This window comes from Globicephala melas, chromosome 18, assembly GCF_963455315.2.
Source record: "Globicephala melas chromosome 18, mGloMel1.2, whole genome shotgun sequence".
NCBI classification, from domain to species: Eukaryota; Metazoa; Chordata; class Mammalia; order Artiodactyla; family Delphinidae; genus Globicephala; species Globicephala melas.
In genome coordinates this window covers 58,932,723-58,956,737 of record NC_083331.1, presented here as the reverse complement: position 1 = coordinate 58,956,737, position 24,015 = coordinate 58,932,723, and the positions used below count along the sequence as shown (strand labels likewise).

General features: G+C 36.1%; 1 pseudogene; it reads left to right on the top strand.

Moving 5' to 3' along the window:
• The first annotated feature begins 22,124 nt into the window (after positions 1–22,124).
• LOC115853281 (pantothenate kinase 3 pseudogene) lies at positions 22,125–23,232 on the top strand (annotated as a pseudogene).
• The last annotated feature ends 783 nt before the right edge of the window (positions 23,233–24,015 follow it).

The following is a 24,015-nucleotide window of genomic DNA, read 5'->3' as shown; positions in this document are numbered from 1 at the left end:
ACTTAACAATGTCCCATGAGTCTCAAGTTCTCTTCACTCTGATTCATTGTTTTCTTTTTACTTCTGTGACTTAATAATTTCAAAAGACCTATTTTTCAAATTAACTGATTGTTTCTTCCTGCTGATCAATCTGCTGTTAAACCCACTGACTGAATTTTCCCATTCATTGTATCTTTCAGCTCCAGAATTTCTGTTTGGTTCTTTTTTATAGCTCCTACCACTTTGTTGACATTCTCATTTTGTTCATGCATCATTTGACTCATTTTGTTTGGTTGGCTATTTGTGTTCTCTTTCCACTTATTGAGCATCTTTAAGATAGTTATTTTAAATTTTTGTAAAGCAGCTTTTACATTTGCATTTTTTTAGAGTTGGTTTCTGGAGTTTCATTTTGTTTTCCTTGATTGAGTTATGTTTCCCTGTTTATTTTTATGCTTTGTGATGCTTTGTTGAGACGTCAGCATTTGAAAACCACCACCTCTCCTGATATTTATGGGGTGTCTTAGAACAAAGGGGATGACCATCACTGATCAGCCCTGATAGAGACCTAGGTCCTCTCAAACCTTTTCTGATAATGTTTCATCTCTGAGTGTGTGCATGTGATTTTAATTATCTCAACTCACCTAAACAATTTATCAATGCTTATTTTCAGAAGTTCATAATCTCTTGCTCCACCTAGCATCTGCCTGCAGAACTGAAGCTCTAATAGGCTACAGTGATAGACTCTGTTTTCAGGGGCTTCCAAAAAATGGCACCACTCCTGTCAGTGTTCTGAGTCAGGCAAGACAGATTCCAGTCCTTCAAGCAGCCCCTCCAGACTAGCCAGAACATTGACTCTTGATCCTCTCTTTTGATTCTGTCCCAAAGGAGGATGGCCAATGTGTGGGGTTTCTTCTTAGTTTCACCACAGTAAGTCAGGTAGGAAGATGGGCATGGAAGGGTGTGCAAAATGCCACAATTTTTTCTACTCCTACTGCTGGAACACTTTGTTGACTTTACATTGGTCTGACTGCTGTAGCTTCTCAACTGTTCTCTACACTTCTCACCAAGGCATTCTGAACAATATATTGTTGCTAATTTGGTTCCTATGAGCAATAAGGAGAGCCTGAAGCTTCCTAGGAGACTATCTTAGTGAAGGCACTATCTTAAGCTGAACTTTTACACGCCTTGAAGTCTGTTGTCATGACTTAATATAATTCACATAACACAGACACGCACGATCCCATTTTCACAGATCACTATCCTAATGGGAATACTTTAAGTGGTTCTGCCTCACAAACCACGAATATTACCCTTCTGTTTTAATTTAATCTTTGAGGTATACTTGACATACTTATTAGAAAATACTACCAACAACTTACATTCACCTTAAATATAAATCAAAACCAGACAAAGAATATTTTGTAGCCTGGCCCTGGAAAATCATCCTGTGCTTTTATTTCAATAATTATTATTAGAATGGTTAAAACACTGTGCTATCCCACCTTGACAAATATGAGAAAGGTACAAATTTAAATTAAAATCTTCATGTTAAATAGGCTAAACAATGATTTAATTAAAGTCAAATAGGTAGAATTGCTTTCCTTTCAAGAACATGAACATATTTGGACAAATGAAGGGGAAAATTCAAACACTAGAGATCCTTCAACATTACCTATGTTATATATCTGGGTGAAAATTCATTTGAAACAATGAACTAAATCATTTTGTTCAGCTGTGCATTTTATCTGGAAAACAGAATTATTTTATAATTCATAAAATAAAGATGATTAAATTTTACATAGTACTATGTGCACAACGGTTTATCTATTATTTTTATGATAAAAAGCACATCATTAAATTCACCATTTTAAACATTTTGAAGTGTACAATTCAGTAGCATCTAGTACATTCACAACCATCACTGTTATCTAGTTCCAGAATTTTTCTTCATCCCAAATGAAAATTCATACCAATGAAGTTGTTATAGCCATTCTCCCCTCCTCCCAAACCCTGGCAATAACTAATCTGTTTTTTGTTTCTATGTATTTGCCTATTGTGGATATTACATATAAATGAAATAATATGCAGCCTTTTGTCTGGCTTCTTTTACATAGCATAATGTTTTCAAGGATCGTCCACGCTGTTGCATATATCACTACTTCATTTGTTATTTGTGGATGCATAATATCCCATTGTATAGATATACCATATTTTGTCCATTCATCAGGCAACAGACGCTTGGGCTGTTTCTAAGTTTTGACTACTGTAAATAGAATAATGCTGCTATGAAAATGTGCAAGTTTTTGTTTGAATACCTGTCTTCAATTGTTATGGCTATTTATGTGGGAGTGGAATAGTGGAGTCATATGGTAATTTTATATTTAACTCATTGAGAAACTGTCAAATTCTGTTCCCTAGCAGCTGTACCATGTTACATTCCCATCAGCAACATACGAGAGTACTAATTAATCCACGTTCTTCCCATACCTTATTTTAACCTTTCTGATTTTTGTTATACTTGGTGTGAAAGTAGTTTTTCACTGTGTTGATTTGCACTTCCATGAATGTGAATGATGCTTAGCATTTTTTAATGTGCTTGTTTGCCATTTGTGTATTATCTTTAAAAATATCAATTTGAGTCCATTGCCTACTAAAAAAAGTAAACAGCTTATTGAAATACAATTAACAAATTACCCAGCTCACCCACTTAAGGTATAGTACATATAATACGTTTCCCAGATCATTAGTCACTAATGATGTTGAGCAACTTTTTACCTGCTTATTGGGCATCTGCATACCTTATCCAGAGAAGTGTCTATTCAGATCCACTGCCCATTTTAAAAACTGGGTTGGCTTTTAATAAAAGAGTTGTAATAAGTTTTTATATACTCCAGATACAAGTTCTTTATCATACATCTGAGTTTGCAAACATTTTATCTCATCCTATGGGTTGTCTTTTCACTTCACTGATTGTGTTTTTTGAAACAGAAAGGTTTTCCCTTTTCTGGGCCCCCCTGCATTTTCATATGCATTTTAGAATCAGCTTACCAATTTCTATAAATAAGTCAACTGGGAATCAAACAGAGATTGCACTGAATCTGTAGATTCCTTTTGGGAGGATTCTAATCCATGAATATGAGATGTTTTTCCATTAAAATCGTCTTGGTTTCTTTTGACAATGTTTTATAGTTTTCAAAGTATAAATTTGGAACTACTTCTGTTTGTCTTAAATATTTTTTCGGTGCTTTATTATTCTTTTTTGAATGGAATTTATTTCTGAGGTTTAGTATATTACCAGAATAAATTTTGATTTGATTTGACTCTTAAATTTTCCTGAAACACAGTGATACATATAAATCTATAGACTCATCCCTTCCCTCTTTATACTTTTGAATGGTTTTCTCTCTAATTTGAGGATATCAGCTATCCATGTTTGATTTTATTGACTGTCCTTTTCTATAACCTTTATTATTTTACTGCATTTATTTTTCTTGTTCCTCTAAATTCTATGCAGTCTTTTTTAAGCTCCACACGTTTCCAGTTTTCCTTTGAGTAAATTCCATACATTGTTAGGGGTAATAAGCACTTATAATATTTATACTTGTAATATTGTAATAATAGTTCTGCTTTTATTTCAGATCCACAGAAGAGAGGAAAAAGCAGATCCCTCACATCACAGAACACTGTTACCTGATGACCTTGCAACAAATTTCTCTTCATTTAATTTTAACCTTTTTCTTCAGAGCTCCTTATTTCATCCTATTGCACTCATTAAAATATAAAATGTGTCCTTAAATATATAATATTATTTGATGTATCTGTTTTTAATTTTCATCAATGATATTATGCTATAAATTACCATCTATTTTGCACCATTTCACATAACACACTTCTTTTTTTTCCCCTTTAAAATACTTACCAATGGATCCATTTTCCTAGTAATGGACATTTAGATTACATCCAAGTATTTCTACCACAAACAACACTATTATATAAATCTTGTTCTTTGATCATTATCAAATTTGTGAAAATTTGCTTGGGATATAAGTCAAGGAAAGGAATTTCAGCTTTAGAGTATTAGTTTAGTTTAATTAGTTTAATTAATACCATATTAGTTTAATTAATACCAGATTCTTTTCCATAATATATGTGCCAGTTTAAATGCTTACCAGCAGTGGGTAACAGCACCAGTCTCCCAATATCATCACCAATAAGTGTATTCTACTACAAAGTTTAAAAATTGGTTTTTGAGGCACTATCTTGCTTTAATTTGCATTTATCAACTTAGTAGTAGTGACACAGAGAATCTTCATAAACAGCGTTGAGTCATTTTCCCCCCACCTATTCCTAATTATAATTTCTGCCCATTTCCATAGTGTATTTCATGTACCCTCTTGTGACATGCCATCTGAAACATTTTGTCCTATTTCCTATATATTTGTTTGCCTTTTTCCTTATTAATTTAAAGGATTTTAAAATGATGAATTTTTAAAACATTATATTCTGTTATATACATACACATATAAAATAAATGACTTGCAACGGGTTTAATTATTTGATAAGAATTTGAATCACACTGTAGTCTCTTTTACAACATTTCTGCTTCTCTTTCATAGTTAATTTAACATGGGGGCTTATTTGGTGGTTCAGAAAAAGGATCTTTGGTAATCCTTAGTTTTTTGTGGTTAACTACTGACAAACAACATTATGATGACAATAACAAAGAATGAAACCATTTAAAGTCTAAGAAAATCTTCAAACTGTATTACCCACTCATGGATAATCATGAATTAACTATACATATTATGGTGTTGATATACAAAGTTCCCCACTGAACCATTACTTCACTCAGTAGTGCAAAGTTACTTTCAAAGTAGTATGAATTACATTCTACAGAGAGTTTCTAAAATAACAAGATTAACTTAGGAGTAACAAGGTTTTAAATCTTGGTTGGAACCATGAAATCCCTGTAGCACACTAAAAATGTAGTTTCATAGTCAATGGTGTACAACTACATAAATCATGAAGGTTTATGTAAGCAAAATAATATACATGGAATAGATAGATTTTCTATGTCTAAGATAAGTTACTTCTTGTGTTTGGACTGTAACCTTCTTATTAAAACTTGTAACCTAATATATTGGTGCATAAAAGCATTTTGAAATGATACACTTTCAGTCATACATTGAATTTATAAATGAAAACTTGTGACTAAAAAAATTCTATTGTACACTCTGTTGATATTCTTCCTGTCATATTCCTCGCCTTGTTCAGGGGGATTAGTATAGCTAACCACCCGTAGTTGAGTGGGGGTATTCTGAGATGAGATCTTTAAAGTTTAATATCTTACAAATCCTAAGGCGGTTAATTCTATATATAATATTTTACCAATATTCAGGTATGTAGCATTTAAACTATTTTTTGTTTAGCAACCCATTCTTTGGACTCCAGAAATACTTACTGATTATTTACATATACGTCTGAAACTTGGGTGTGACTTAACAACCCACTTTCCTTGCTGCTTGTCACTGAATTGACACTTTCAGACATTCCTGCCTTCTTGTTTCTCTCAAACAAGTCTGAAATCATTTGTAATATACTTGATACTCTGTCTTTTTTGTAGTGCTTCACATAAGCTATAAACATTTTGATACAGTTATAATTTAGCTTTGTTTGATGCTGAGATCATTCAACAAATTTAATTAAAAATAACTTGCATCTATTGACCATCTATTACATGATAAGAACTGGGCTTATCTGCTGAAGTTACAAAGTTGAATAAGGAAGTCACTACTGATAAACATATAATCTTTTAACCAAATTAGATAACTAAATTGTAACTGTGGGGACTTCCCTGGTAACGCAGTGGTTAAGAATCCACCTGCCAATGCAGGGGACACGGGTTCGAGCCCTGGTCCAGGAAGATCTCAGATGCCGCAGAGCAACTAAGCCCATGCGCCACTACTACTGAGCCTGCGCTCTAGAGCCCATGAGCCGCAACCACTGAGTCTGTGTGCTGCAACTACTGAAGCCCGCGCACCTAGAGCGTGTGCCCTACAACAAGAGAAGCCACTGCAACGAGAAGCCTGCGCACCACAATGAAGAGGAACTCCTGCTCATTGCAACCAGAGACAGCCCACGTGCAGCAACGAAGACCCAACGCAGCCAAAAATAAATAAATTTATATTAAAAAATAGTAACTGTGGATAATGCACATATTACAAGTGCCAAGCCTAGGCAAAAATATCACATTTAGTTGAGTATGGATGGCTTAGACATATTTATATGTTGTCATAACAAAAATATCTGAGGCCTTCTACTTATAGCCAGAAACATGGAAGAGACAATCCAAAATTAGACTGACCCTAATAAAAATTGATCAACAGGATTATTTGACTATAATATAATTTATCAATTGCCCACATGATGTCAAGTTGAAACACGGCAATAAATAAATAAATAAGTTTCTATCTCAAGCTTTCTAGGAAATGCACTCCATTACATCCAATCTAAAACAACACATCTGTGTCACTGAAAAAAGTTAATATATTCATATTTTAAGAGATTTTGGTGACATTATGATAATATGAACAGCAAACTGTTAATTGAATTTCCTAGAGAAAGTAAAATGATCTGAAGTGAAAGAAATCACATTGTGCTGTAAAATGCAGAGGTAAAATCTGTTTTTCAAAAACAGAATTGCATAAGTAACAGGGTATCATGAAAATAAAAGCAGTACCTAAGGCATAGACAATGTAATATATCAGCATAAAACAGCGTTGTAGGTAATGAAATCTAGACACAGGACTCATGGTATACCATATCAGTGAAGATAGGATTAGTGATGGCAACTCCATAAAGATGAAACCTACACTATTGAATTTACATTCAGTATGATTCCATTTTCAGTTTTTTGCTTGTTTATTTTGTTATAAATAACTAAGAAGGAAACACATTCAGCTGTAATCTGACATCTCAGACTCCAGCAGTACAGATGTATTAAGTGGTTCTTTGTTTTGTTTTGCTTTTAGCTGTAAAATATTTTACAAATTAAGGGAATGATTGCTCAATTACATCATTTTATGTATATGAAAATCTATATAAATACACATATATGAAAATATTTGTAAGGAACAAACCCAATTTAGTTGTTACTGATGTTATTACTTTCTTACAAAAATTTTGTTTTGACCTATATCAAATTTGTGTGAACTCACCCGTGTACTATAGCATATAACTTAATATTTCTTGGAGAACATACACCTTTCTCACACACACACATGAAATCTCTAAATTAATTTTTACATTAATTTAATAATTAGAAGACCTAAGTAAAGCAATGAGAACTAGAGAGAACTTGAGTCTGAAGTGACAAAGGGTACCATTTTATATATGGACTAAAGCAGAGAATAACAATGAATGTAGTTTAAAAAGTGAAGATTGTCTACCTCTTGGGATATAACGACAATTTTGAACTAAAATATATAGTAATTCCATTAGTTACAGCATCAAAGTTATACTGATTTGTGTTTGATGAGAGAAAGAAGGAAAACCTTTCATTTTTTTTCATCTGCTCATTTAACAAATGATATGCTCCCTAGAGAATAATAGTGGGATAAAGGATGAGTTTACTTAGTGAAGTATGTTTGAGGAATTACAGTCCTCTCACAGCAGAAAGAATAACTGGAGCAAAGGAACAGAAGCAGAAAACCAAAAGGTATATTTGACCCTCATAATCAGATGTTTAGAAGCTGGGTTCCCTGATGTAGACTTCTTGACATTCACATGGTAGCAAAACCTATGACCAGCTCAATCATAAAAATTACACAACAACAATAACAGATTCCTGTCCTCAGCAAGCCATTTCAAGAGATTGTTATCTGGTTCAATTACATACCACTGTAAACAACTTACAGATGATAAAGCAAGAGCTGTGATTAAGGTCACACTACAAAATATTGTGAAAGCAAAATGCTCCATAAAAATAGTCACATCATTCTTGCTAGTATGAGAGGAACAACATGCCTAGCTTATATACTAACTTTCCAATTTAATCCAGTTACGAAAATTTCCCACAGCCACTCTAATTCAAGAAAGTTGTAGTCCGTTCACGTTATGAGGAATCAAAATGCCCAGTGAGAGGTATGAGACACTAGGTATAGTTAAATCACCCATTCTCCTGGGATGTTGTCTCAAGAAGTGATGTCTGGGAATAAATGCAGCGGCCAGATAATTCATGTGTGGCACACTGGTGAAGTTTTCAAAACCATGCAATTTTCTTGTTGAAAAACATTCTTGGACTAATCAGTCCTATAGAACTTACTAATTAGATCTTAGAATGTTTACATTATGTTAAAACTGTACAGTATAAAATAAGAAAATTTATCATGAAATCAAGTCACAATATGGATTCAACAACATGATTGTTGTGATGAAATGTTTTATGAGTATGTTAATTAGCAGATGATTTTCTCTCCTTTTCCCTCTGGTCCTATTACTACATTAGCAACCAAATTAATAAACATATATTTTATTTAGTGAACCATGTAAACCAAAAGAAACTAGAGATGAAAACTATGCCAAGTTAAATCAAAGGAACAATCCATAAGTCTTTCAATATACTTGAATTTGACACACAGTCTGCTCATACACCCATAACTTGCCACTCCAAGTTTAATGATTTATTCAGATCTGTTGAATAAATCCATCTTCCTTGTAACAGAGAAGAACAAACCTAAGTCCATATCAAGTCTATTTCTTTAGCTCTAACCTTTGTGTTCTGTTTCCTGTGCTTAGTCATGCTGACTTTGCACCTCTGTAAAAGAACATTACCTATAGCCTCCAATATACATGACAGCCCTCTGCAGCTTGGTATCAGGGATGCCAAGGAAAACACAAAGCAGTTAAGCACTGGATCGAACAACGCTTTAGTTACATAGAGAAGAGACAGCTTCAAAGGTCCCCCCCATGACCAGGGGGTCTGTTTTGGTGATTCACCTATGAGTACCCCTTTCATGCCCCAGTGGAAGGAACCCTATCCTTCCCCATGGAACACAGATTTAACAGTGGGGTTGGTCAGGTGCCATAAAACATACATGCTTTAAGCAAAGACAAAATAGTACTCATTGAGCATGAAACAATAACAGATATTCCCATATGAAGCAATAAGGCTGGCATGGGCTCTGTGGGTGTTTTATCTCTTGGTAAGGAAGTGTTCCAGGCCCAAGCCCCATTCTTAAGAGGCTGAGTGGGAGTCAAGACTATGCACGTGAGACAGGCATTTGGATACGAAGATTATGAGGGATAGTTTTTTTCCCCCTTCAAGGATGTTATGTTCTAGGTTAATTACAATAATGCAACTTTAAAAATAAGGTACAACCTGGTAACAAACCTGAAAGTTATATAAATTGTTACAGTAATTTATAAAATGAAGGGGTCACAGCTGGTAGAATTGCTGAAGAGTTTTCTTTTTTTTTTGTGGTACTCGGGCCTCTCACTGTTGTGGCCTCTCCCGTTGCAGAGCACAGGCTCCGGACCCACAGGCTCAGCGGCCGTGGCTCACGGGCCCAGCCGCTCCGCGGCATGTGGGATCTTTCCCGGACCGGGGCACAAACCCGCGTCCCCTGCATCAGCAGGTGGACTCTCAGCCACTGTGCCACCAGGGAAGCCCCAGAAGAGTCTTCTTGAAGATGACGTTCAACTTGAGCAAGAAAGGAGGAAAGGAGCAAACGGAGATGTGAGGTTAAGACTGGAAACCCTATGAAGGACACTCTCTTCATCAGCTTTTAGTAATGCTGTGAAAAGATACATTCCCTGAGAAAAAAAGTTTTCACTACTGTGTATGACAATTTCAGAGGCAGAATCAAGTTGTCATTTTTATTTTGTATTTTTATACTAATTGTAATAACATTTCAAGCTGAAAATGTTATGTCGTCTGTCAGACTTGCATTCATTTTCTCTTTAATGTCTGATTCCAGAATGGCACTATCAGGTGTCTCTTTTTAAATGCAAATAATGTCACCATCTGAAGGTGAATATGAGGTCAAAAAATTTAAAAACACAACTAAAGTTAATTAAAGGTTAAAAACAAAGCATAGTGCAAAGCAATTATACCTTAATCATCATAAAAATTAGACTGCTTTTCAAGTTCTTCTATTGTGCCTAGATATATATTTTAAGTTTACACATGCAGAATGATTTCAGTAGAGTCACTGCTTCAATCATTTGGGGGTTTTGGCAAGCTACTACATCATATTTCATCAAGGAAATATTTTACTGGAGATTGTTTCCAATCTCATACCCTCCTTCTATGACTCTTCATTATTTTTTTCTAGTTTTACTGAGATATGCTTGATATAGCACTTTATAACTTTAAGTTGTACAGCATAATGCCTGACTTACATATATCTTAAGATGATTACCACAATAAGTTAACATCCATCATCTCACATAGATACAAAAAAAATAAATAAAAGATAATATTTTTCCTTGTCATGAGAACGTTTAGGATTTACTCTTTTTTTTTTTTAAAGGACTTTTTTTAAAAATAAATTTATTTATTTATTTATATTTGGCTGCGTTGGGTCTTCGTTGCTGTGCATGGGCTTTCTTTAGTTGTGGCAAGCGGGGTCTACTCTTTATTGCGGTGTGCGGGCTTATTGTGGTGGCTTCTCTTGTTGCGGAGCACGGGCTCTAGGCACGTGGGCTTCAGTAGTTGTGGCATGTAGGCTCAGTAGTTGTGGCTCGCGGGCTCTAGAGCACAGGCTCAGTAGTTGTGGTGCACGGGCTTAGCTGCTCCACGCCATGTAGGATCTTCCTGGACTAGGGCTCAAACCCATGTCCCCTGCATTGGCAGGCGGATTCTTAACCACTGGGCAACCAGGGAGATAATTGGATTTACTCTTAACAACTCTCATATATATCATACAGCAGTGTAACTATACTCATTATGTTGTACTTTACATCACTGCTACTTATTTTATCTTATCATTGGCAGTTTCTACTTTTTGACCACCTTCATCCAATTCCCTCTTTCTCTACCCCTCTCCTCCACTTTTGGTAATCATAAATCTGACCTCTTCTTTTCTATGACTTAGTTTGTTTTAGATTCCACATATAAATGAGATTATATAGTATTTGTCTTTCTCTATTTTACTTCACTTAGCATAATGCCCTCAAGGTGCATCCGTATTGTCCTGAATGGCAGGATTTTCTCATTTTTTGACGGCCGAATAATACTGTATGTGTGTGTGTATATGTATGTATGTGTGTATATATATATATATATATATATATATATATATACCACAATTTCTTTATCCATTTATCTGTCAGTGGACACTTAGGTTGTTTCCATGTCTTCGCTATTATAAATAATGCTGTTGTGAACATAGGGGTGCAAATATCTCTTCAACATAGAGTTTTCATTTCTTTAGGATATATTCACAGAAGTGGGACTGTTGGATCATATGGTCGCTCTAGTTTTAATTTTAGAGGGAACCTCCATCCAGTTTTCCATAATTGCACCAATTTACCATCCCGCCAACAGTGCACCAGGGTTCCCTTTTCTCCACATCCTCTCCAGCATGCTCTTTTTGATGCTAGTCATTCTAACAGGCTTGAGGTAATATCTCATTGAGATTTTGATTTGCATTTCCCTAATGATAACTGATGTTAAGCATCTTGTCACATACATGTTGGCCATTCATATATCTTCTTTGGAAACTGTCTATTCAGGTCCTTTGCCAATTTTTAAATTCAATTGTTTTCTTGATATTGAGTTGTATGAGTTTTTTTTTTTTTTTTTTTTTTTTTTGCGGTACGCGGGCCTCTCACTGTTGTGGCCTCTCCCGTTGCGGAGCACAGGCTCCGGACACGCAGGCTCAGCGGCCACGGCTCACGGACCCAGCCGCTCCATGGCATGTGGGATCTTCCCGGACCGGGGCACGAACCCGTGTCCCCTGCATCGGCAGGCGGACTCTCAACCACTGCGCCACCAGAGAAGCCCCGAGTTGTATGAGTTTTTTGTTTTGTTTTGGCTTTTTTTTTTGCGGTACACGGGCCTCTCATTGCTGCGGCCTCTCCCGTTGCGGAGCACAGGCTGCGGACGCGCAGGCCCAACGGCCATGGCTCACGGGCCCAGCTGCTCCGCGGCATGTGGGATCTTCCCAGACCGGGGCACGAACCCGTGTCCCCTGCATCGTCAGGTGGACTCTCAACCACTGCACCACCAGGGAAGCCCTGTATGAGTTTTTTTTTTATAGTTTGGATATTAACCCCTTATCAGATATATTGTTGGCAAATATTTTGTTCCCAAACAATAGTTTGGCTTTTCATTTGGCTCTTTTGCCGTGCAGAAGCTTTTTAGTTTGTATAGTCTCACTTGTTTATTTTTTATTTTCTTGCCTGTGCTTTAGGTATCAAATCCAAAAACCACTGCCAAGACCCATGTCAAAGGGCTTTTTTCTATGTTCTCTTCTAGTAGTTTTATTTTGCCTGGTCTTACATTTAAGTCTTTGAGTTAATTTTTGTGAGTGATGTAAGATAGAGGTCTAGTTTCATTTTCTCACCTGTGAATATCCAATTTTCCCAGAAGCATTTATTGAAGAGTCTGTCTTTTCTCCATTGATTGCTCTTTGCTCCACTGTCAAATATTAGTTGACCACATATGTATGGGTTTATTTCCTGGGCTCTTGACTCTGTTCCATTGTTCTACTTCTGTTTTTATGCCAGTATGATATTGTTTTAATTACCATAGCTTTATAATACAGCTTGAAATTAGAAAGTGCGATGGTCTTCACTATTATTTTACATTGTTTCAACATACAAGTAAAATTACCATGATTTTTGTAAATGATCTCCCAACCTCTAGGTTATTCTTTATTCTCTTTTAAAGTTTAAAATACTCATTTAAAATAATTCTTGGAATTACGAGTCAATGTTCAAAATGTGAGCAGGCATATAGTTTTGTACTTTTTGTGAAAAGTATACAACTAAAGAGAAATGATAAAAAAAATAAAAACACTGGAGAGAAGGGGAACTTCATAAAACTCACATATTAAAATGACAATATTTTTCATCAAAGTTTCACAGGCCTTTTAACACCTTCTTATGAAGAGTAAGACTTATGTAAGACTCTGATGAAGAGTCTTACTCTGTAAAATATACACGTATCATGCATATACATTTCTTCTATGTTTGAAAAGTCTGTATCTGACTGTAGAGTTAATTCAATATCTAAATATACATTTCCTGTTTCTTATCTCTCTATATAAAACTGTAAGACTTTAGATTCCCCCCTTTCTTTTTCAAACATGGACCATCACACGATTCAACAATAAGATGAAATCATCATTATTAGAAATCAGTAAGAGCTTGACTCTACAATATGAACTTAATACACATGTATTTAAGCACAACTGTTCCAATCTCAAACTATTCCCCTGAGATTTAGTCATATAATCTGGATTTGGAATCTAATACTCTCTGAAACCACCAAACATTAAAATGTCCTACTGAAAATACTCTTGGTTTCCCAAAAGTATCACGCATTTAAGATATCATAGCACAGTCGCCTAAAAAGAACATCACCCGCTTCAACATCTAAAAACTGCCATCTAATCCTCATTTATACAAAGATTAAATGATCACAAATGAATACTTTAGGAAATATTTATCAGGCTCTGCTGATCCTCAGGTTGTCAAGCAGGACTTGCCCCATATTCATATTTAACTATGAAGTAGTTCCATCTGCTGTTGTTGTCCCACAGTAGTTCAGACTCAGATGTTTCATGTTATTCATTAACTAATACTTGCCTGAGCTTTTTTATCCCCCAATATTTGCTTAGCTAAGCAACTTCCATACATATCCAGACCAGACCATTTCAAAGTGAAGCAAAATCTTCATCAGCAAAACCCATGATGAATGACTGAACAATGATTCTACTGTTTTCTAAACTAATTTTATGAAATTCAGAAAGATCAAGATACTTTAGAGAAAAAGCCCAGGATCTAATGTGGTATAAACAATCCATGTAGCTCTTTAAAGAGTAGTATACTACAAGCATTGTCAAATAGTCTCAATCAGGCCAGTGCTCTGGAAGTCTAATTTGTTTATACATATTAAGAAAACCACCTTGCTAAATAAAAAAAATATACAGGCTAAGGAGTCCATGTTAGGCCAGGACCAGATACCAGTTTTTTGGATTTTATTTTCCCTTTTTTTTTTTGATGTGGACCATTTTTGAAGTCTTTATTGAATTTGTTACAATATTGCTTGCTTTACGTTTTGGTTTTTGGCCGCGAGGCATGTAGGATCTTAGCTCCCCAACCAGGGACGGAACCCTCACCCCCTGCATTGGAAGGCGAAGTTTTAACCACTGGACCACCAGGGAAGTCCCTATTTTCCCTATGTTTTGTTTTTAGCAAAGGACTTCAGTAACAGACCTTGAAATAAACACTTTAAACTTCAACACAAGAGTGAACACTTTAAACTACAATATAAGAATAAACAAAATCCACTGGCCTTCTTGGACTCAACATTTCCTCTTTCCAGAAAGCTCTTCCATTCACTTTCTACTCATGGCTTGCAGTGATCCAGTATTAAACTCCTGTCCCTTTCAATACCAACTGCTTTTCAGCTAAGACTCTTAAGTCTCATTTCAGTCATTTTAAATTAAATTATTTAAAGGAAACTTGATTTAGGTATAACCGTATTAACCTAGGCAAAAAACAGTTACCACATCACTGCCGCTTCCTATTTTAAAGACTATCCAATTACTGCTATATCACAAATTGCTTCCAAAAGTGGTATTTTACTTTCCTTTTTCCTTTCTAAGAAACTTGAGAAAACTATTCTCTTTTTTATCAAAAACTTCCTTTCTTCCCACTCAGTTCGCCCCTCTATAGAACAGTTTTCATCTACTGTGTTGTGCTGAAACATCTTTAACTGCTCTGTTCTGTTCCCCGCTTCCTCTTCAAGTTTGCTTCTGCTGTTGACATAATCAGTCACACCCTCCTGCTCTACCTCCCGCAGCTCCATCACCGCCTTGTTCTTTTCACATCTCCTACTGAACTTGAGTACCCCTTAGACACAGAGAAGAAAAATAAAACAGGCTTAAGCAACAGCTTTTCATTGTAGTTAAGTATGATAGAACGACTCACACTTTACTTTTATAAAAACCTGTGTGAACTCAAAATAACAAGCACAATAATACTTACAAAGAGATACAAAGTATTTCACTGAAATAACATAGGCATCGCCTTTCTGATCAATATTATTTGAATTAAACTAAGAAGCCTATATAGCTGGGAAAATTAAACATGTTTTTTTCTTTCTTGACTTTACTTTTAATTGGAAAAGTACCTCATATGCATTAATTGGGATTTAACTGCATAAGCCAAAATCCTGTAAAAATCAAGTCAGAGTTTTAAAGCACCTAATAATAAAATATTCATATACAAATATTAAATATATGGCAGGGGAAAACTACTCTCCATTTTCAGACATAACCACGAAAATTTTACTAAGTGGTTAATACTGAACATTTATTGGTAGGCAGTCTCTCTAAAATTAAGAGTTTATTAATCAGAGACTATACATGTATAATGTTATATATTATATATGTATAATATTATAACTAATATAAACATCAGTTATAATAAACACTACATTTCATTATAACTGAACCCAGATGACTCATAGTCATACATTGCAGCGGGAATCTATTTAGGTGTTAATTTTCAATATGTCTGGAACCATTTGGGTTATTAAATGTGTCCTTTAACTCATACATACTCGGTGTTAAGGGTTGAACTGTGTTTATAATTTGATGTCCTAACCCCCAGTGCCTCAGAATGTGACATTATTTGAAAATAGGACTGTTGCAGGTATCATTAGTCAAGATGAGGTCACGCTGGAGGAGGGTGGACACCAAATCCAATTAAGTCCAGTGTCCTTGTTAAAAGGGGATATTTGGACATAGGCACAGGGGAAGAACACCACGTGAAGATGAAGGCAGAGATCAGGATAATGCAGCAGAAGCCAAAAAACACCAAAGATTGCCAGCAAACCACCTAAGAGAAAGGCCTGGAATAGATTCTCCTTCACAGCCCTAAGAAGGAACCAATGCTACTAACACCTTGATCTCACACTTCTAGCCTCTAGAACTGTGAGATGAGAAACGTCTGTTGTTTAAGCTGAACGACAGGTCCTTAAGGTTCTCCTCCGCTTGACTAAATTTTAAACAGGTTTCTTCCTGACTACAGGCCCCTGAGCTTCCTTATCTTAGCACATTTATTTTAGAAAACTGGCAATTAGGAATTCCTTCCCTACCCCTTTGAGACGTAAATCTTCTCCCTTCTTCTTGCCACTTTCACAAGCCAGGAGTATCTTTCTCAAGGACCTGGAAGCCACCCTTCTGAAGTGTAAGCACCAAGAATAAAGATAGGTTCAAACATCCCCAGCCTCTTTTGGGGAGCAGGGGCCAGACTTTAGAAAGCGCCAACTGGCAAACACTGATGACCAAATCACATTCACCAACCTACCCTCTACTGTCGTCTAGTACTTTTCCACGAGCTACTCTGGTGTGGAAAACTCTCCTGCTTTTTGTTTCAACAGAGTTGAGTTCAATCCGTCATCCTTATTGTGACAGTCCTGAATAAAGTCCTACTTGCCTATTTAACTCTGTCTCTGAAAGTTTCATTGAAGCAACCACCCAGTTTGTGGTACATCAGCTCTCGCAAACTAATACACTAAGTACTGCTATTGAATGTCTGGTAAATTAAGAAGCCATAGCAAATCTAAATCTAGCAAATGCTAGATTTAGAGTGAACTCAGCATGAGCAGGATTCCTATCTCTAGAATTTTATAGCTAATCCCCTTTAACTATAGCTTACACATATTTAAGAAACAGCTTTGGCAGCTATGAATAGTGTAAAAAGATCATCAACTACAATGTTATATGGAGACACAAAAAAGTTATGTAAAGAATTTGGGGCAGAGTTCAGCATCTATTTCTAATCTCAAAAAATGTATGCATATGCATGTTTATAAATTTTTATACACGTGTGTATATAACTATATATGCATATGCATATATACATTTCAGTCATTATTATTAAATATACATGTTCCAAGCTTTTGTGTAGACTTGGCCATGATTAATATAGTGTAAATTATATGTAAAAGCACTGCTTAATGATAATATGATTTTTAATTTTCTCTATGGGTGGATATTAATATATCCTTGAAACTTCACCTGCATGTAACTCTTCAGAGAATCCCTATCACAGACAGAATGAAGTCAATGAATACAAATTCCTCCTCAGATACTTTTACTGCATCAAATCTCACCGCTGCTAAGCATTCTCTGATACTACGTAATTATCTGTCATTTTATTTTCCACAACGTACTTTTCAGGTCACCCTTCTTTTACTTATGCTGCCCCCTGTCAGGGAAGCCCTTACCACTTTTCCTCACCTGCTACTCTTACTCATTTCTTTAGTCAACTCAGGCACCATCTCTTCTACCAAGTCCTCCCTGAAAGTAGAGGTTGGAACAATTGTCTTAATCGCTGTGCCCTGGGGTACTCTTTTGTCTTCCTTTATTTTTTTAATCCCTTTCCACATTATATTCAAATGCTCAGGTTACATATCTATAGCCCCTCAAAGAACTGTAAAATCCTTGATGGCCCTGTCTAGCACTGATATTTAATAAATGCTCAATAAATGTCTGTGGAAACAAACAGAACAATCAACTCCTGTTTTTCCTAGGAAATGTATAGGTGAATGAATATTTTTATTCACTTACAATACTATCAATCATCGTTATTAAAGTTATATCCAAATCAATATTACCTACAAGATTTTAATACCCATCACTTGGAAACTTGTAATTTAATGATCAGTAACCAAACTACTGTTCTTATAAGAAGTGACTATTTTCTTCCCCTACAACCTTATAACGTTGTGAGAATACTCAAAACATTTCCGTTTATTTTCCAAAGTTCTGCTTTTCCATTCCTCCCAGGATTGCTGAAACTTTCAAACTGGTTGCAACTGCCATTATGTGTTTCAGGGTGAAAATAAACCATTCTGTTTGTGGAAGAAAATAGAATGAGGAAAAAAATATAAAATCCTGTATATTATGCCATTCAAATCTTAGATATGTGACATGATGTCATATAGCCACAGTCTGATATACTAATACCAGTTGTCAAAGGCTGTGTTGAACCTTGCTCATCCTTCTAACCTCTCACCCTGTGCAGCAGGACCACGGTGTAATGCATTAATTAGCATCATACACTAATTAAATTACTAAGGCTGAGATTTTCTTCTGGAGAAATGTTCCCAAGTAAATTGATGTTGCCAAATATATCCTCTGACTTTCTAACCAAGACACCACTCCCTCACATGAGGATAACTGGAACTGCTTCTTAATGCTCGTCTTTGCCTTCTCGTTTCCACTCCTACAATCCATTCTCCACACAGCAGTCAGTGTGAGATTTTACCACACACATCAGATTGCTCTTTCCTCTCTTAAAAACCCTCCGGCTGCATTCCACTGCCTTGAAATAAATCCACACTTCTTCCCACAGCTAGAAGAGAGAACAGAGAAGACCCATGCTTCATTCTCCCACCTCACCTCCTAGCCCTCTGCCCCTCACACACCAAACTGCAGTCTATGAACCTCTTTCTGATACTCATACACACCTAGGTTATTTCCTTTCCGTGGCCTTTGCATGTGTTGTGGTTTCCTCCTTCTAGAAAAACCTGATACTAAATCTCCTCATGACTGTCTCCTCCTCATTATTCAAAATTCTAATCAGAGTGGGTGACTCCCAGTCTATAGCACATCTATGGTCACTTTTTATCCCGTTGACCATGTTCCCAGTGAATGCAGGCAGTTGGACTTTAGAGATGGATCAAGAGTTCAACTGCAATACTACCCCACTGTGAAAAAAAAGAAAAAGAAAACAGGAATGTTTGTGTTTTAGAGCTTCTACTTCATCCCTTTGTTAGGTACGGTGGGCATTCATAGTAAGGGTAAAATTAGGCAATGAATTTCACCGGGTCAATAATAAAAGATAAGAAAATAAAAGGGGAATATGAGTGTACGTTTTCCACTAAAGGTGAATGATATCTTAAGTTGGCAGTCTTCAGCTACACACAATTACATGTATAAGTATGAATTAGAAACACAGTACAAACAGGCAGCACTAATGACAGTTTTAAGGCCGTTAGACATTAGGTAATAAAAACTCCTTCATCTGTTGATTATCATTTACATATACTCTTACTACAGCTACCTCCTTAAAACTAAATAAAAATAAACAAAGAATAAATATTAAGGGAGAAGGGTTGATTCATATGATATATAGTACATATTATATATATTATATAATACATACTGATATGTATACACACATATATACACATAGAGAGACATATATGCGTGCATATATATCTATTGCAATCCAACAAGCTGGAGAGGTACATGTTCATTACACTTTTCAATTACAGCTACTAAAGTGGCATATGGGTGACAATTCAGCAGAGAACAGACAATTGCCTTGCTTTCTAGATCTGTAACTCAGAATATATATTAACTATCTTTAGATTAATGTCTATAATAAGGAGGATGGACATTCAACAGCAGCTCTGACCAGATGATAATCTAATTGACATAAAGAATGTAGAGGAGGAGGCATGCGTCAAGGGAAAAATGCCCAACGCTCTGAGATGTACAACGATAGACCAAGTGGCCTTGGGATGCACTGGACCAGGAAAAGCAGGCTGACCTCTGATGCAAATATGATAGAGACAACTGAAGCCCTAGTATGTAATGGGATTAAATACATTTACTTTAAAAGGCATTAAAGACATTTACTTTTCCAACTCTGAAATTCTGAGATCCAGAGTTGAAAACCAAAATTGTTTCTAAAGGATGTATCTTCTGGTATAAAAATAAAAGAATCTCTGTAAGGCAAATACTACTCTTTACTAATTAAAACTCTCCAAGATTATCCTTAAGATGTGTGTTTCTCACATATATACATATATGTTTATGTATGTGTATGTATCTGTTTATGTGTGCATGAGTATTTGGTATATTTAAAATTATTCTAAATATTTTACCTTGATAGGACTATTGACTATTTTTAAACTATAATGATTTGCAGGTGGCAGCCTTATTTATCTTCTGTGTTATAATACGTATTGTTGGAAATATGAAAGCTTAGTTTAGGTTGAAATAAAATATCAGGCCATCATTTAATTATCACATCAATAGATTTTACTGAAGTGGAAACAAAGCATATACTTATATTTGTTTTGTTAAATTGGTAAATAGATAGCCTGTGAAATTTAATCCATTTTTTAATTTACAATTATTCGTATACCTAAGTGGGTATCTATTTTTCCAGAGGAAATCATTTTTAATATAGCTTGTGGAAAATTTAAGACTTTGTTCATATCCTCTGTTTAATGTGTGTACTTCCATCTCTCCATAAAGAGAATAAAACTCTAATGGTTTTATTATCATATGAATTTAAAAATCCAGAAAACATTTGACATAAAGGTAAAAGAGAAAAATATTGGAAATATGACAGCTGTATAGCTGTAATAAGTTCTCCTTTCTCAGAAAACAACCTGGGATTTATTATACAAGGTCATGTCTGGAAGAAAAGATTAAATATTGCAGCACCATTAAAGTCTACAATAACTGCTCTCTTCCACTTTTATTTAAAGCCTCCATGACGGACACATTTTATTAGCTAGCTCCATGCCCTTAGCTTTGTCATAGCAATTGCTAAATTAATTTACAAACTTCAGTCGACTTGTGTTTTTATAGGTGTCTCCCTGAATATCTTTCATAAGCAATACTAGAATTCCCCCCAGACAGAGCACTGCTGTTCAAACTTTAATTCTTCCCTTGTTAAACAGTTGTGTTCTTTTGATTGTACCAAAGGGCTAAAGGGTAAGTAAGCTTCCTTTCATACGTGCTATTTTGTCAACAACTGCTTCAGGAAGTTGTCAAATTGCAACGTGATTGGGATGGAACACTTACCTTCTATTGTGACACAAGCCATTATAATTCACTGTACTCTATAATACTTACGTTATAATGTATTCATTGGCAAATTATTTAGACTCTAGGTAGGACAACAGTGATTCAGAGCAAACTGAAGATAGTTTGGTGTTTTACAAAGAAATGTTTATAAAAGAAATGTGATTTCTGAATAAAGCTAATAATTTTAGAAGAATATTTATCATGGGAAGTCTGAAAATTTGGGTAGGTACAATAAGATACTTTTACTTTCTTACTAATATCATTTACTATGCCAAACCAATTTTCTCTTAAAATAATCCAGTTTCTTAAATTATTTATTCTGCTTCAGATGAAACCTGATTTCTTTGAGATCTACGACAGGAGTATTTTTCTGAACAGAGGGAGGTGAATGAAGGAGAGTGGTTCAGATCTAATGAGAGAACTTTAATGTCAAAACAGGTTCTTCTGATGGGGAAGGAAAACTCTCCCCAATATGACCATGTGATTTTCCTTGTTGATTTTTCTTGTTGATTCCAAGGAGGCAAAAATGGACTTCAGTCCTTCATTTAGACACAAAACCACAACAACTGAAACAAACCTGGTCTCATAAAACTATTTACACGATACCTTTTCCCCCGTTATAAGTTAGATCACATATTTCTTAGGCTCATGTGAGAAGGGCTCTGGTGGAAGATTTTCTATATAGTCCTGAAAATCAGATTTGCGGTTTGGTATATTCATTTCTTGCTTTTAAGATTTCTTAAAACATAAATTTAGTGAACACTGAAAAAGCTATTTCACATATACTATTTTCTCAACAAACCTATGTGTAACTCAGTCCTCAAAAATCCTACGTGTAAATAATAGATAAATTGGGCGGCGGCTCGGGGGACCGGGGCCTTTTGTTTGGAGCGGCGGCGGCGGCGGCGGCGGCGGCGGGGGCCCCCTCCCCGCTTCCCCTGCTCCCTCGGTCTGGGCCGCCCCTCGCGGGCGTAGGGGGGCCGCCCCCTGGGCCGGGCCTCATCTCAGGTGCCCCCGCCCCGCCCCGCCCCAGGGGAGGGCCCGAGGCTGCCTCTGGCCGCTCAGGCCGACGCCATGAAGATCAAGGATGCCAAGAAGCCCTCTTTCCCATGGTTTGGCATGGACATCGGAGGAACTCTAGTAAAGCTCTCATATTTTGAACCTATCGATATCACAGCAAAGGAAGAACAAGAAGAAGTTGAGAGCTTAAAAAGTATCTGAAAATATCTGACTTCTAATGTAGCCTGTGGATCCACTGGTATTCGGGCTGCATGCCTTGAACTAAAAGATTTAACACTTTTTGGCCGGAGAGGGAACCTACACTTTATCAGATTTCCAACCCAGGACCTACCTGCTTTTATCCAAAGGGGAAGAGCGAAAAACTTCTCAACACTACACACAGTGCTACGTGCTACAGGAGGTGGTGCTGACAAGTTTGAAAACGGTTTTCGCACAGTTGGAAACCTCCACCTGCACAAACTGGATGAACCTGACTGCCTTGTAAAGGGCTTGCTGTACATAGATTCTGTCAGTTTCAATGGACAAGTAGAGTGCTATTATTTTGCTAAGGCCTCAGAACCTGAGAGATGCCAAAAGATGCCTTTCAACCTGGCTGATCCCTAACCACTGCTGGTAGTGATCATTGGTTCCGGGGTCAGTATTTTAGCAGTCCATTCCAAAGACAACTATAAACGAGTAACTGGGACAAGCCTTGGAGGGGGTACCTTTCTGGGTTTATGTAGTTTATTGACTGGCTGTGAAAGTTTTGAAGAGGCTCTTGAAATGGCATCCAAAGGTGAGAGCACCCAAGCTGACAAGCTGGTCCGTGATATTTACAGAGGAGATTTTGAGAGATTTGGTCTGTCTGGCTGGGCTGTAGCATCTAGTTTTGGGAATATGATTTATAAGAAGAAGCGAGAATCTGTTGGTAAAGAAGATCTAGCAAGAGCTACGTTAGTTACTATCACCAACAACATTGGTTCTGTGGCACGAATGTGTGCTGTTAATGAGAAAATAAAGAGTTGTCTTCGTTGGAACTTTATGTAACAATTCTCTCTCGATGAAACTTTTGGCATATGTCCTGGATTACTGGTCAAAAGGTCAACTGAAAGCACTGTTTCTAGACCATGAGGGATGTTCTGGAGCAGTTAGTGCACTTCTTGGGCTGCCAAATTTCAGCTAAAGCATCGGTTTCTCTCTGTTAATAAATGTCATTCGAGAGGAACTGAAAACCAGAGGTGTAATTACTGCATTATTTGTCACTGGGAACCGAAGGATAAAAGAGTAGCACTATTCTTCTTGATTTTTAAGTGTCAGAATGGTAAGCTGCTATATGTTGCCATATTAAAATGAGAGCTCCAGTAATGTAAAGAATTTCAAAGTGAAATGCTTTCCCTTCTGTATATAGCCAGTGTTAAATCCTTAAATGCAATACAGCCTCTGATGATTGAACTTCCTCTGAAAAAGATCTTCTATTTATTGTATTTTATGTAGCCAACATTGCAGTACTGTATGTTCAAACATGAATCTTAAAGTCTCAGAAATGTTTAGCTCGTGAAAATAATAGATTCTGAATATTTGTTACAAGTCTTCTATGTGTGTTTTGGTTACTAGTAAGTGGACAGTAACATACCCTGTATCGAAACTTACTGAAATGGCAATCAAAGATGATCATTTTTATGTGATTTTAGAAATGTTAAAGCAATATTATTCATTACTGTTGTTTTCCAAACATATCTTCTCCCAAGAAGCATGTTTATGTGATCCTTCCTCAGAAGTATAACCTTTTCCAATGCCATAATTTAACTAAAATGCTATTGTTAAACATTAGCCTGAATTTTAAAACGAATCCTAGAAAATGCACATAATTGGTGATACTGCATTTTTTGTATTTTGAGCTTATCAGACAGTACATTTTAAAATGTTTTTTAATGGGAGGCTTACTTATTTGAAAGTCCGTTCAGTA